Source organism: Cyphomyrmex costatus, unplaced genomic scaffold (assembly GCF_001594065.2).
Source record: "Cyphomyrmex costatus isolate MS0001 unplaced genomic scaffold, Ccosl1.0 scaffold97, whole genome shotgun sequence".
In the NCBI taxonomy this organism is placed as follows: Eukaryota; Metazoa; Arthropoda; class Insecta; order Hymenoptera; family Formicidae; genus Cyphomyrmex; species Cyphomyrmex costatus.
In genome coordinates this window covers 45,081-57,208 of record NW_017280561.1, presented here as the reverse complement: position 1 = coordinate 57,208, position 12,128 = coordinate 45,081, and positions in this window count along the sequence as shown.

Sequence of the window (12,128 nt, the reverse complement as noted above, 5' to 3'; positions counted from 1 at the left end):
TACATCGCTCGTAAAAGATTAAATCTGGATATGGATAATTCTATCAATTGTGCATTTCAGAATAACCTTTGTGCTTACTACTTTCGAGAGCGTTACGTAAGTACCATGTGTGGTCCAGATCCGGAATTCTGCTGACGACTGTCCGGGGACCGTAGCAGGGCTGTATCAGTTAAGGGTTTTTGCTCACTGAAGCGTCCTTACGTACCACGAAGCTCGGGAGGGCTCCCCAAGGATTTTACACGGGCCGGGATATAAGCGACGACCAAGATTACACCGTACGTCCTGCAACGCGGCTGTTCCTTCCAATAATTGAAAAAGATTTGTTTCTTGCGGGAAAACGGTCGGAGCGTGGCTCTTCTGATAATGTATTGGTGATTTTAATACAATAACGAGCGCCTTAAAGGTGATTAAAAAATAGCGTGCGAGAGAAGCATTGATGAAATTATACCTTTTACTTTGAAAGAAATCACGTCGAGTTTAATGTATAATAACTCACAGAATTGATTAAATTACACTAAATAAGAATTTCTATTGAAAATTTAAACAAAGATAATTGCGGTGAGCTCAAAGATATTTACTTTAAGTGATTTTGAAAAGCCATTTTTATCGATTGCTTGCTCAAACTAATTAATCGTAAATAATCGTTATTTAATTAGTTCGTAAGTTTGTGTATTCTGTTAATATTTTAACTACAATTTGAATGGATTGGTTACATTTTTTTGATAAGAAGTTGTCATCGTTTGTGATTTTTATGAGAGTAGTATTGTTGAGAAAATTAGTTCTAATTATTGGGGGAACTAATTTTAATTAAGAAAAATCTGGTAAAATAATATACATATAGTAGAATTGTATCACAAATCGAATGAGTTATGCAACATTACACAGATTTCCGTGTGATTTATTTGCAGGGTGAAAGTAATTGCGTTACACGAGACTTCCAGCGATCAAGATCTTTTATTAGAATCTTGGATTACACTCGTGGTTTATTTTCACACGCTGTCATCTACAATATGTTCAATGATGCAACTTACGTATGTTAATCTACTAGAGTGGCGGTACTTACAACTGCGGCCTACGGCGTAAAGCGCGGGGGATTTTGATCTCTTCTCTAATTTTAACTCGTATCCAGTTCATCTCGATCAGCTTAAATCGATTACGCAACGAAGTATAATTGCACTGTTGTATATCGTCCTCGCGGTAAATGTCTATCGATTCTAAGCTACACTGGCTGCTCGTCGATGCGCCGGGAGCGATTAGTGTCACGATGGAACTTTCGACGCAATCGTAGATTACTGTGAGTTAACGTAACCGATGTTCGTCTCTGACAGTAAAACGCATTATATTAGGGTTACATTCCACTTAAAGCTCATATAACGCTTTTAGAATTATTTCATTTTTGTTGTTCATCAAATGTTAAACAAATGATGCTCGCGAGTATTATGAGCGCCAAATGGAACGCATTTTAGATGTGTTATGTCAGGAGTGCATGACTCAAATTCTGAATTAAATGAATTCTCGCATTAAAATGTCAAATATTTCGTTATAATAATATTATTCTATTATAAAGTAAAGAAAACTTGATATAATAAGCTAAGAGAATTCTTTAAAAGTAGTCGTCATCTAATAATTAGTTTCTATTATCAGCTCTTGATAATACAAATAATAATTAGCTGCTTTGATAAATATATGACAATTCTTTGTTAAACTAAAAATTTAATATAATGTCTAGTTTTATCAAACCACTTTGCAAAATAAAAAATACAAATATTTAAAAATATGTTTCCAGTTTTTATTTAAAAAAAAAATACATTAAAAATATACATATACAAAAGGATAGTTTTGTTGAAGTACCTAAAAATTTATCTAGGTACAGATCTAAACATAATTTTGTTGGACCATTAAAATAATTAATTAGAATGTCAACATTTTTTGCGACAATGCTCATCGTGCTTAAGAGCTCCTATTATGTAATTATTTTGATGGTCCAACAAAATTATTTTTGGATTTTATGATCTAATTTTATTTTTAGATACTTCAGTAAAATTGTTCTTTTCATGTAGCTCACTCAAATTTTCGAATTCTTTCCTTGTATTCTTGAAAAATATCAGTACGAAGAATAAATTTTAGAATCACGCAACTCCATTACATCGGAGTAACGGTTGTCCTCATTCAACTGTACTTTCTATACGTGCGTATTGAGCTTCTCGCGAATTTTACTAGAAAATTACGACAATCGGAGTAACACGAAACTAGATTAACGAAGCCGCTTGGAAATCGTCGGATTCGTAAATGTCAACGTAACTTCCTTCTTCGCTCTATCGAAGACGATAGTGTCTCTGGCGAACATTATTTTAGCGTCGCTCTATATTCACAACGAGTACCTCGCAAGCTTTCCTGCCAAGCTTTTCGATTCGATCGATCTGTTCGTCTGCTTACGACGCCGTAAAAGGACGAAACGCGTAAACATCCTGCTAAAATGAATCATTGTCCTACCAGTAAAGAGATCCATTACTGGACATGACAAGGAGTTGCTACTTGACGACGCGATAAAATCGATGCCTGTTCCTATCCGGTATCACAAATACGTAAGACGAAATATTTGCTATAACGTTTGTTAGTGACGGGTCCACATTTTGCGCGGAGAAGGGCCTTACAACTATAAAACTGGGCCCGATTTTAGCAAATGCCGCGAACGTGAAGCGAATATAAATCGAAGGGTCTGACGCAACACTGTTTCAACGCGTTTTTCTAGAAGACTTCGGGAGCAATAGTTCAGATTAGATCTAAATAAGTATTTGTTGAAAATTTTGATTTATAAATTATGCTACGTTCAATTTATTAATATTAATCTGTTTGTTTATTTTAATTAATTTTATATATAATTTTAATTCTTTAAGACTAATTTCCTCAAGTCCTTAAAAAGGCATTAGATCGTTGTTGCGCCTCAACCCTTGAAATCCGAGGATATAGCGATCGACGAGACTGTGTGCTTTAAGGCAACGGACGTGTCGCAAGCTTACGGAACGGTTCGGGTTAAATGTGTCCTCCTCTTCGTACGCTGCTGCTCCTGCGTGTCGATTAATTCAGCCAACCCAGCTCGATTAATTGGTCGGCGCGGACGGACTGTGGACTTGGCTGTAAAATATACCGCGTGAAGGACGGCAAGCCGAGCAATCAGAGCCTGCCCTTTCCGCGGTCGGTTCGTTTCCTGCAATAATTATCATCCGGTAATTAGAGGGGTCTTGTCAGTTTAATATTGACAGATAATATTAGTATTAATTATATTACAATTAGAACGCGTTATGTGAAATTAACTTTTCGTGGGCACACGACTGTTTTTTTTTAAAGCGTATAACAGTATCTTTATCAGAGATGAGTAAATAAATCAATAGTGGAAGCCGTAACTAACCCTATGGAAACTTAATCAGATTGTCTGACACGAGACAAACTCATGCAGGAATTAAAAAACTTAAATTTAATACACATTTCGCTCGTACTTTCGTTTTGGGAATATAATTAATTTAATTTTAAAAGTGAAAATTGAAAAATAATGAAACAGAAAAAATTTTTTTTAATTAAAAAATTCAAGTAAAATTTATAAATGTATAATGCAGAAGCTTATTCTAATTCAGTAGATAGTAAATTCCTATAAATTCCGTAAGGTCACTTTTTTTTACAGATATGTTGATAAAATTAGTTAAAGGGGGATGTTCGAAATTCACACAAAAGGTTCATTCGTAGACCGATTAGTTTTATTCGACTAATTTACGCGAAAACGACAGAATCGGACGAGAGAGTGGATTTTTTTCACATGACAGGCTTAAAAAGCGTGCTCTATAAAGATTGTGCGATCGCGGTAGAGAAGGAAAAGAAGGAACTGCGGGCTTTTTTCCGACGGCTGTACGTTAGTCAAAGTGCCTGCGTTCACTGCCAATGATCCTGTATTCGTATTCATCGTGTCGATGCGGCACCTATCTCGTTATTTTCGGCTTACGCCCGCGTTGAATGGGTCCATCGATATACTTCGAATAATAATGTACGTGTATACACGATGTGTGTATGCTTGTATATAAAAGTGTATATACTGTCTCGTTTGAAACGCGTATCGTATTTGTACATGTTCTCTGTGCTTACATATTATATCATCGTATCGCGTTCGTCAAGAAGAATATTTCCATAGAATAAAAGAAAGAAACACCAACGATTTTACAGGAAAAGAATTAAATTTTTTTAATTCAGTCATATATAAACTAAATTTTTTTTATTTTTGAGCTTTTCAATTATATTTCACATTTATACGATTCTCTTACAAGTCTAAAACTTGTAAGAATTACGTAAAATCGATTATCTTCCTAGAAAAAAAAATTTTTTTCTAATAATAATTTTTTTTGTAATACAACGTTTTATAAGTAATATTAATTAAAATTTGTCTTAGATTCTGACTTGATTCTGCCTCCAGTCACTCGTAGCTGACAACGACTGCTTTCTACAATCCCAGTTAATCCGAAGGAAACACATATCACCGTACAGTATTGTGATGCATCTCGTTGTCGGGCTTGGAATCGCGAGCGTCGTGACGCCGACGGAATTTGACGTCGACAACGGCTACCGTAGATACGCGCAAGCGTCGACGCAAATCACGCCCCTTGGCCGGCCGTAGGGCCATCCGCACCCCATTTCCGCGTTATTACAACCTGGAAGATCCACCCCCGCGTCTGAATATCAAGGCAACCCTCCGCGCGTTCCCACTTAACACTCCGGTCGCGACTAATTACTCTAATTAATTGGAACTCCGATCTTCTCGCCAAGCCGCTTGATTCATGGTAGTTACTAATTAATTACTAATATCAATGGGGGCAGCGTTCTATATAGAACGTTGCGCGCAGGCGGTATACGCTTTGAATCCACTGCGAGCTTTTCAGCTATTCATTCGAAAATAACGTGTAAACGCAGCACAAGGCTGTTCGTGAAAATGCGCGAGAGACGATTTTCCGCGACATCGACTGAGGCCCGATGCGGAATCCTGAATTATATCGCGGAAAAGCGCATTTCGTGCGACGTTAATTGGAAATGTCGTCTCTTGTGGAAATTCCAGGAATTATCCCGTTTGTACGTTCTGAATCCATGACATTTTCAATTTATCAAGGTAATTTATAACATGCTGATATTACAAAATTCTATATTTTCGCTGCCCTGTTTTACATATTAAAATATTTTCAAAATTTGTACATATAACACTTTATCCAATTAATTATCTATCTGCTCCTCAGTATACGACATGATCCTGAAGTTCGTAAGTTTAAAATATTCTTTAATTAGATTTCCGGACGGTTAATTTAGAGAGTCTTCATCTTAAATGTTTCATTATAGACGAAGAAGTGTCAGCATCGTTCTCGCTTTGATTCATCGAAAGGATGTTTCTCTCAAACTCCGAAAGCTAATTTATACGGCAAATCTCTTGCTCACCCTTCAGAACATTGAGATGTCGATAGTAGGCACTGCCGTGCCAGGTCTCGGGACTTCTCGCCGGTGGCAATTCCGTCTTTACATCGCGCAGAGCCGCTGCTTCCTCGGCAATCTTCTCAGCCTCTCGTTCCTGGCGATAAAATTTTGATAATTAACTTTTATAAATGGGATTATACATGTCTTTCATTTGCTAAAACAACGATATAACTTGAAATTGTCATTTTAGAATTGCAGGCAGAAAAAGAAATAAAAATTATATAATTTCATTACATATTATTATATTATTTAAAAAGAATTATGTTTTTATTCTTTTATAGTCAATTATTACATCAAATTTGCATATTTTAAAATTAATATTGCAAAATTTTCTCATGACTCAAAATATTTCTACTTATTTTCTTTATTTTTTAAGTTACGTCGTTGTTGCTGCAAATAAGCGATATTAAGAAATAAAAAAACCAAAAGGTTCGACATTCAACTATCACTCATATTTCCTTCATCGAAGGAAAGGAAATATACTTTAATACAATTTTTATTAAATAATAACGAGTAATACAGTAATTATAGTAACGTAGTAATTTGCAAGTTTATTTTTCTGCTGTCTGTTTACTTTAACGAGAGCTCTAATGTCTGTAATAACGTCATAATCGTGACGTTTCGCGATGTAAACCTTTATCGGTCGACGAGCATGTAATTTTCATTTGACATTAAGGAACTCAACGTTGACGTTTGGTTAGCCATGAACGAGTCGGCAATAATAATATCGTCGGGGAAGTACTCGTCTGAAAACAGAAATCGTCATTTTCATGGAGACAGATGGGTATAGTCGGACGTGTACTGTACGGGGAGGGAGAGATGAAAACAGGTCGGCAAACAACCGCGATATGTCGCGACTTCTTGACGTAATGACAGCCATGGAAATGGATGACGATCCACTCATCCTGATCAACCACTCAGGTATGCAACGATGGCTTACGGGGATGACAAGGATGGCGCGCGAGCCCCTCCCGTCCTCGGCGTCCACCACGATGATCTACAATCTAAACGCGCGGTTCGCCCAAAGCGGGACACACGGTGCTTTATTTAATGCTTCCGTCGATAACGATCGTCGAATTACTTAAATTAATTCTGCCTCCGCGCGCGCCGTCGTTGCAGATCGATCGAGGTGAATTATTCACTTGGCTCGGCCAGGGACGAAACGAGCAGTTACTCCACCGCCGTGCCGCCCGTCCGCCTGCCTCGACGATTAAAAAGTCACGGAAACGCGCGTTTACCGTAATGTCCGTGGAAGGGAGTTTACCAGCCCCGCGGGAGCCTCTTGGAAACGACCTCACCCCTTATACGCGCGATATTTGCGTCATGGCGAATGATTCGGGATTTCCTATGGTAGCTGTTAAAATTCCAAGGTTTCTCTTTCGGAAATTTATCTCATGTGGAAACACTGTGTTAAGAAATTATTAAAGGAGCTTATTTCACAAAATTTTATTATTTTACGTAGCAGTGCTATAGATACTAATTTTATTACAAGTACGCGCTTTGCAGCACTCTTATGCTTCTATTTTTTGTATGTACCTGTATAGTATGTACACGCTTGAGAGAAAGAAAAAATATATATAAATTATTATATTTCTTAATTTTTTCATTTTATATAAGTATATTTTTTTTTATTTTATTTTAGTATATAATTAAGAATGCGTAGGTTATATCTTAATCATTCGCTGAACTTTTTTTCTGAGACATTTAAAAATATGTCAGGTAGACTCTGTCTGCAAAAATAATTGGAATTAGAAATTTATACTTTCCGTATAAAAATAAATGTTACACACAAATGAAACAGTTTAATAAGATCGATATTTCTATTCAACGATACAATTTTATAGTTTAAATGAAAGTTTTGTCATTTTATTTTAATTATTCTTTTAATACATGTCTATCTGTCTACTTATTGAAATAATTTGGATCCAGTTTCTAAATCGCCGCCAAATTTTTATATGCCTTTCAAACAAAATATAAAAGAATGTAATTTTTGCATAATTTTTTAATTTGTTAAAAAATACGTGTAATATATATACATTTTTAATTATAATAAATGTTACTAATATCAGAATTTTTATAAATTCTGATTCTTTATATGTCAATATTAATCTCTGTTACTAATAACCATTATAACTGCGAAAAGCTTACTAGTAAAATTCTCTTCGCAAATACCACGCTCATTAGCGTGACATTAATACGAAGTTTTACGGTTTCACTTTAGCGTCGAAACAAGTTGCTCGCTGTGGGCAGTCTATTGGAGGGATGTTATTTAAAAATCGGCATATGTCGCGGCTTATCGATTTCGTGCGTATCAAACGGTGTTCATAGCGAAAAAGGGAACGAAAATTGCGAGCAGTAGCGGCGGCGGAGCCTCATAATGGCAAAGAAGCGTCACGCGAGGATGCATTTTTAACGACGCCCGTGCTTTCTGTACAACTCGCTCGAATACTCGTTAGCTTAAACGCGTTACGAAATAGAAGCAGCTACGTCGCACGAGACTCGAGCGTGAACTTCATATAAGTTATACGGCTCACACGAGTTATTCCTGGGAAAATGGAACGGCTTGTAATCACTTTAGGTCGTTCTTGAGCGCAGAGTGTAGTAGAAGTTAATTGCATAAGCGAATAAGTTCTATGAGATATTCTTAAAGACGAAGTTAATTAAATGAATACGATGGCCGTAAAAATCCAAAAGAAAATGTGAAAGCTTTCGAACCTGATTTATAAGCCATTTTTCGAGTAATGCGATAAAATATTATAATTTAAAATCAAGTAATCGAACCGTTAAATAATCCGAAAGAATAAAATCAACTAACAAGTTGCGCAGACGATTTAATTACCAATTATCGTTAATTAACGAAGCGAAATGACAAAAGTTGCCGGATCGAACGCAAAATAATTATTAACGTCGCGTGGTCGAAGTTTTAATTAGCGTGTAACTTTTGCAAGTATAATTACAAGTATGAGGCGGGAGAATTCCTTTAGATTTTTCACCGTAACGAGCCCCTCGATTTTTCGCAGCAATGCTAACACGAACGTTGTTAACTGATGGTAACGCGAACGATTGTCCCCCTTTCTCTATCTTGCAAAAGTAAATGTAATCATCGTAGTCCCTCGGTTACGTGTGACGTTGTAATCGTCACAGTAGTATAAATATTTCATGTCGTACACGGACGTTACAGTACAATCGACTTTAACTGCCGTTTCGAAGCCTCTTATCGCGACTCGTGCATCTCGGCGATCACTTATCTCGATGTGACGACCGGAGACACGTATGTGACTTTCGGAGCCGCGTGCTTTGCGATTAAGGTATATTCTCACAATCGAATAGCAGTGTTTAGGACAAAAATCTACAATTGGTTCATTTTCACCCCGTTGTTCAATTTAACAATAGACTACCGTCTCCCTAAAATCTTTGTTAGATGTCAATAAGTTCGAAAAATAAAGCTCGGATTTTTATGTCATGTAACATCATTGAATTTATAGACATAATCCTTATATATTATAGATAGAAATGTAATACTGTGTATACTGTAGTACTGTTAACAGTACTAATAAGTGAATAAGTAATTAATCGGTCAGTACTAATATTAAATTTGTACAAAGAATTTAGAGAATAATTTTCACTCTCTATTTTTTTTTATAAATCATAATTATATAAAAGTTTTAAAATTTATCCCCCTAAAAAGCTTAAGATATTTACATTGATTTTTATAAAAAAAAATATAATAGAAAAAATAAGATTTGCAACTATTTTGTTCGATGGAATTGCACCGCGATAGGAATTATCCTTCCAGATTTTTCGTACTTCTCGACCCTCCGCTATGCAAGGATTAATCATCAACCGATACTCTAATGGACTTCGTCTATTAAAGCGCCGATAATAAAATTTTCATGCTGTTTGGGATTTCGAATAATTATGTTTTGTGTATAGAAAGAGAGAGAGAGAGAAGCTTGCTCGCGAAGGGGGAAGAACTGAGCTTGAAAGGGGTCGCTGTATCTATTGTGAAGTAATTCGTCAAGGTAAAAACGTTACGGAGGGTGACTTTTGTTCGATAGGCGCGATGCCGAAAAATACACTCTCTCCCCCACGATATTATTTTTTAGCTTTTCAACCGACTATTTTAATCTTCATCTGAAAAAATTATGGGAGATAAATATAAAAATTTGAAAAAAAAAATTTTGCCGAATTACTTAATAAAATAAATACAGTGACGCATCGTCAAATATTATTCAACATGTGCGTATAGTAATTTTTCTTTTCTTCTCTTCTTCCTGTAGATTATGCACAATAATTTGTCTTCATCCTTGATTATTTACGTAAATTCACGGAAAGGTTTTGCTGAAGCACATTATGGCAAAAGTTCTTTTCATGTTGTTATTTAAAAATGTTTTTAATTTCGTCGAATAATGTAATTAAATTTCGCAAAAATGTTATTATTTTGATTAAATATACTGACTAATTATTAATGAAATAAATGATTGGAGCATTATCATACGATTATGCTACGAGGAAATATTTGCTATGAAGCAGGTGGCCTGCACGATATATGAAGTCGATGGGCCATTACATATCTTTGGGGTCGTCAGCACATATGTTCCTCGTAATACCCATGCAACCTCCGTGTATATACACTGAGGGCTTGTATTTAGTGGCAAATCTGTTCTCGTAAAAGATCAATTCGCCACGATGTATGAATGATCTTGAGCCCGTATGCTCGAGAACGGATTAAAAGTGATGAAACGCGAGGAGCTGCGCGTCACGGTAAGGCTCGGAAGACTCCTCTTTATGTCCCCCTCGTGTTTGAAAGCTCAAAAAATGAACATCATATTTAAAATAAAAAAGTTTTGACATTTTCTTTAGAATGCTTCTTAAAAGCTGTTTTTGTGGATACGTGGACAAAACAAAAAAAATTGCCTTTACTTAAATTTGAAATAAATAAATATTTATCCTAAAACTTTTTTCAACATTTATAACATTTTTAAATATTTTTTAACTCTTCACCTGCGTAACATTCTGTCTCTCACGCTTGAAAGTACTTAAATATTATGTGAAAAGTAAGGTTATCAAAATTTCTTTAAGAGTACATGTACTTTTTTTAAGATCGTAGAATTTCTGATCATTGGTTAAAATTTTATATTTGTAAAGTTATATTCATAAAAATTATCAATAAAAATTATGTTATAGAAATTTTATTTTATTAAATAAATACATTGAACGCATAAAAAATTACACTTTTTTTTCCATTCTCGAATCATTTTTTCTTTAAAAAGTGTACTTTTTTCTTGCGATTCAAATATGGTAACCTTACGGTGAAGTTGATGTGAAACGCGCAGAATAAATGTAACTGCTCTTGTGTATTTGCGGCGGTATTCCCAGAAGTATCCTTCAAGAGATGGATTATCAAAGATAAAGGAAAGGCTGGTGGCGAATTTATGAAGAGAAAAAGAGAGAGAGTAGGACAGAGAGAACGATTGCTGCAAATCGCAAGGAGTCAGACCGACGTAAATTCGAGGCATGTAAGTCTCGTTATGTTATCCACCTCGTTATTATATCACTGGCACGTGACGCGTATGAATGCTCATGTGGAAGTGTGAAAATATCCTGGATATATGTGTACTACATGAAACATTGAATTAATAGAAGACTGAAATTTGAAACGGTGAAAATTTTACCAAAATAATAAATTATTAATTAAAAAATTAAAGAAAAATTCATATAAAAAATTATTTATTATTATTATATTCATGTAGTCGTAATATAAATATTATGAGAATATATTATTAAATAAGGGAAATTCTATTTTTTGGTCAAAGCAAATCTTAGTGCTTAAATATTTTTATATAAATTTTATATCTGATTCTGCAAACAGCGCACCGAAATCTTTTTCAGTTTTGAAACAGAACTACTATAATAATATCACGTTTAATTTGATAATTTAATAATTTTCGATGCTTTAATAATAATCTGATTATTTTAATGAGAATCTTAAACCTGCAATGTGAATAATTTATTGCAAAAAATACAGCCTCATACAAATACTAGAAAGAAAATGAAAAAGATGAGGAAAAAATTCTCTACCGAAAACATACAAATCAAGAGAAAAAGACGAGAAGGAGATCGGGTAGGTTAACAAGAAAGAAAAGTGCAAGAGATACGAAGACATCGCGTACACGCGTGCAGGAGGAAGAGAAACGGAAACGGGGAAGAAGCATCCGGAGAGTTTCCCGCTTGCGGATGAGTTCCGCGTTCTCCCATTTGTAACTCCGTTCACCCGGCAAAGTAGGTAGAAATCCTGTGCCCCGTCCCCATCATCGGGTGCCACCCCCGCTTATCTAGCGCGTCCTTCGTCGCACCCCCGGCGAGGACCAGCGGTGGCGGCCGCCACCGCGCCGCATCCGGCGGACCGAAAAATCCGTCCTTGTCCCACCCGACTGACACGGCCGTCTGCCCATCCTCGCGTTATAGCGCGCTCGATTGTTTCCAGCCCCGTTGATCCAATAAAGGATTACGGCGAAACAATCGTAGCGTGCATCGCGCGGACGGCACCCTCCTCTCTTGTTTCCCCAGCACCCTCACCCCTCGCCCTGGGGCTTCACCGGCATACGGGATGGCTTTTACGTTAA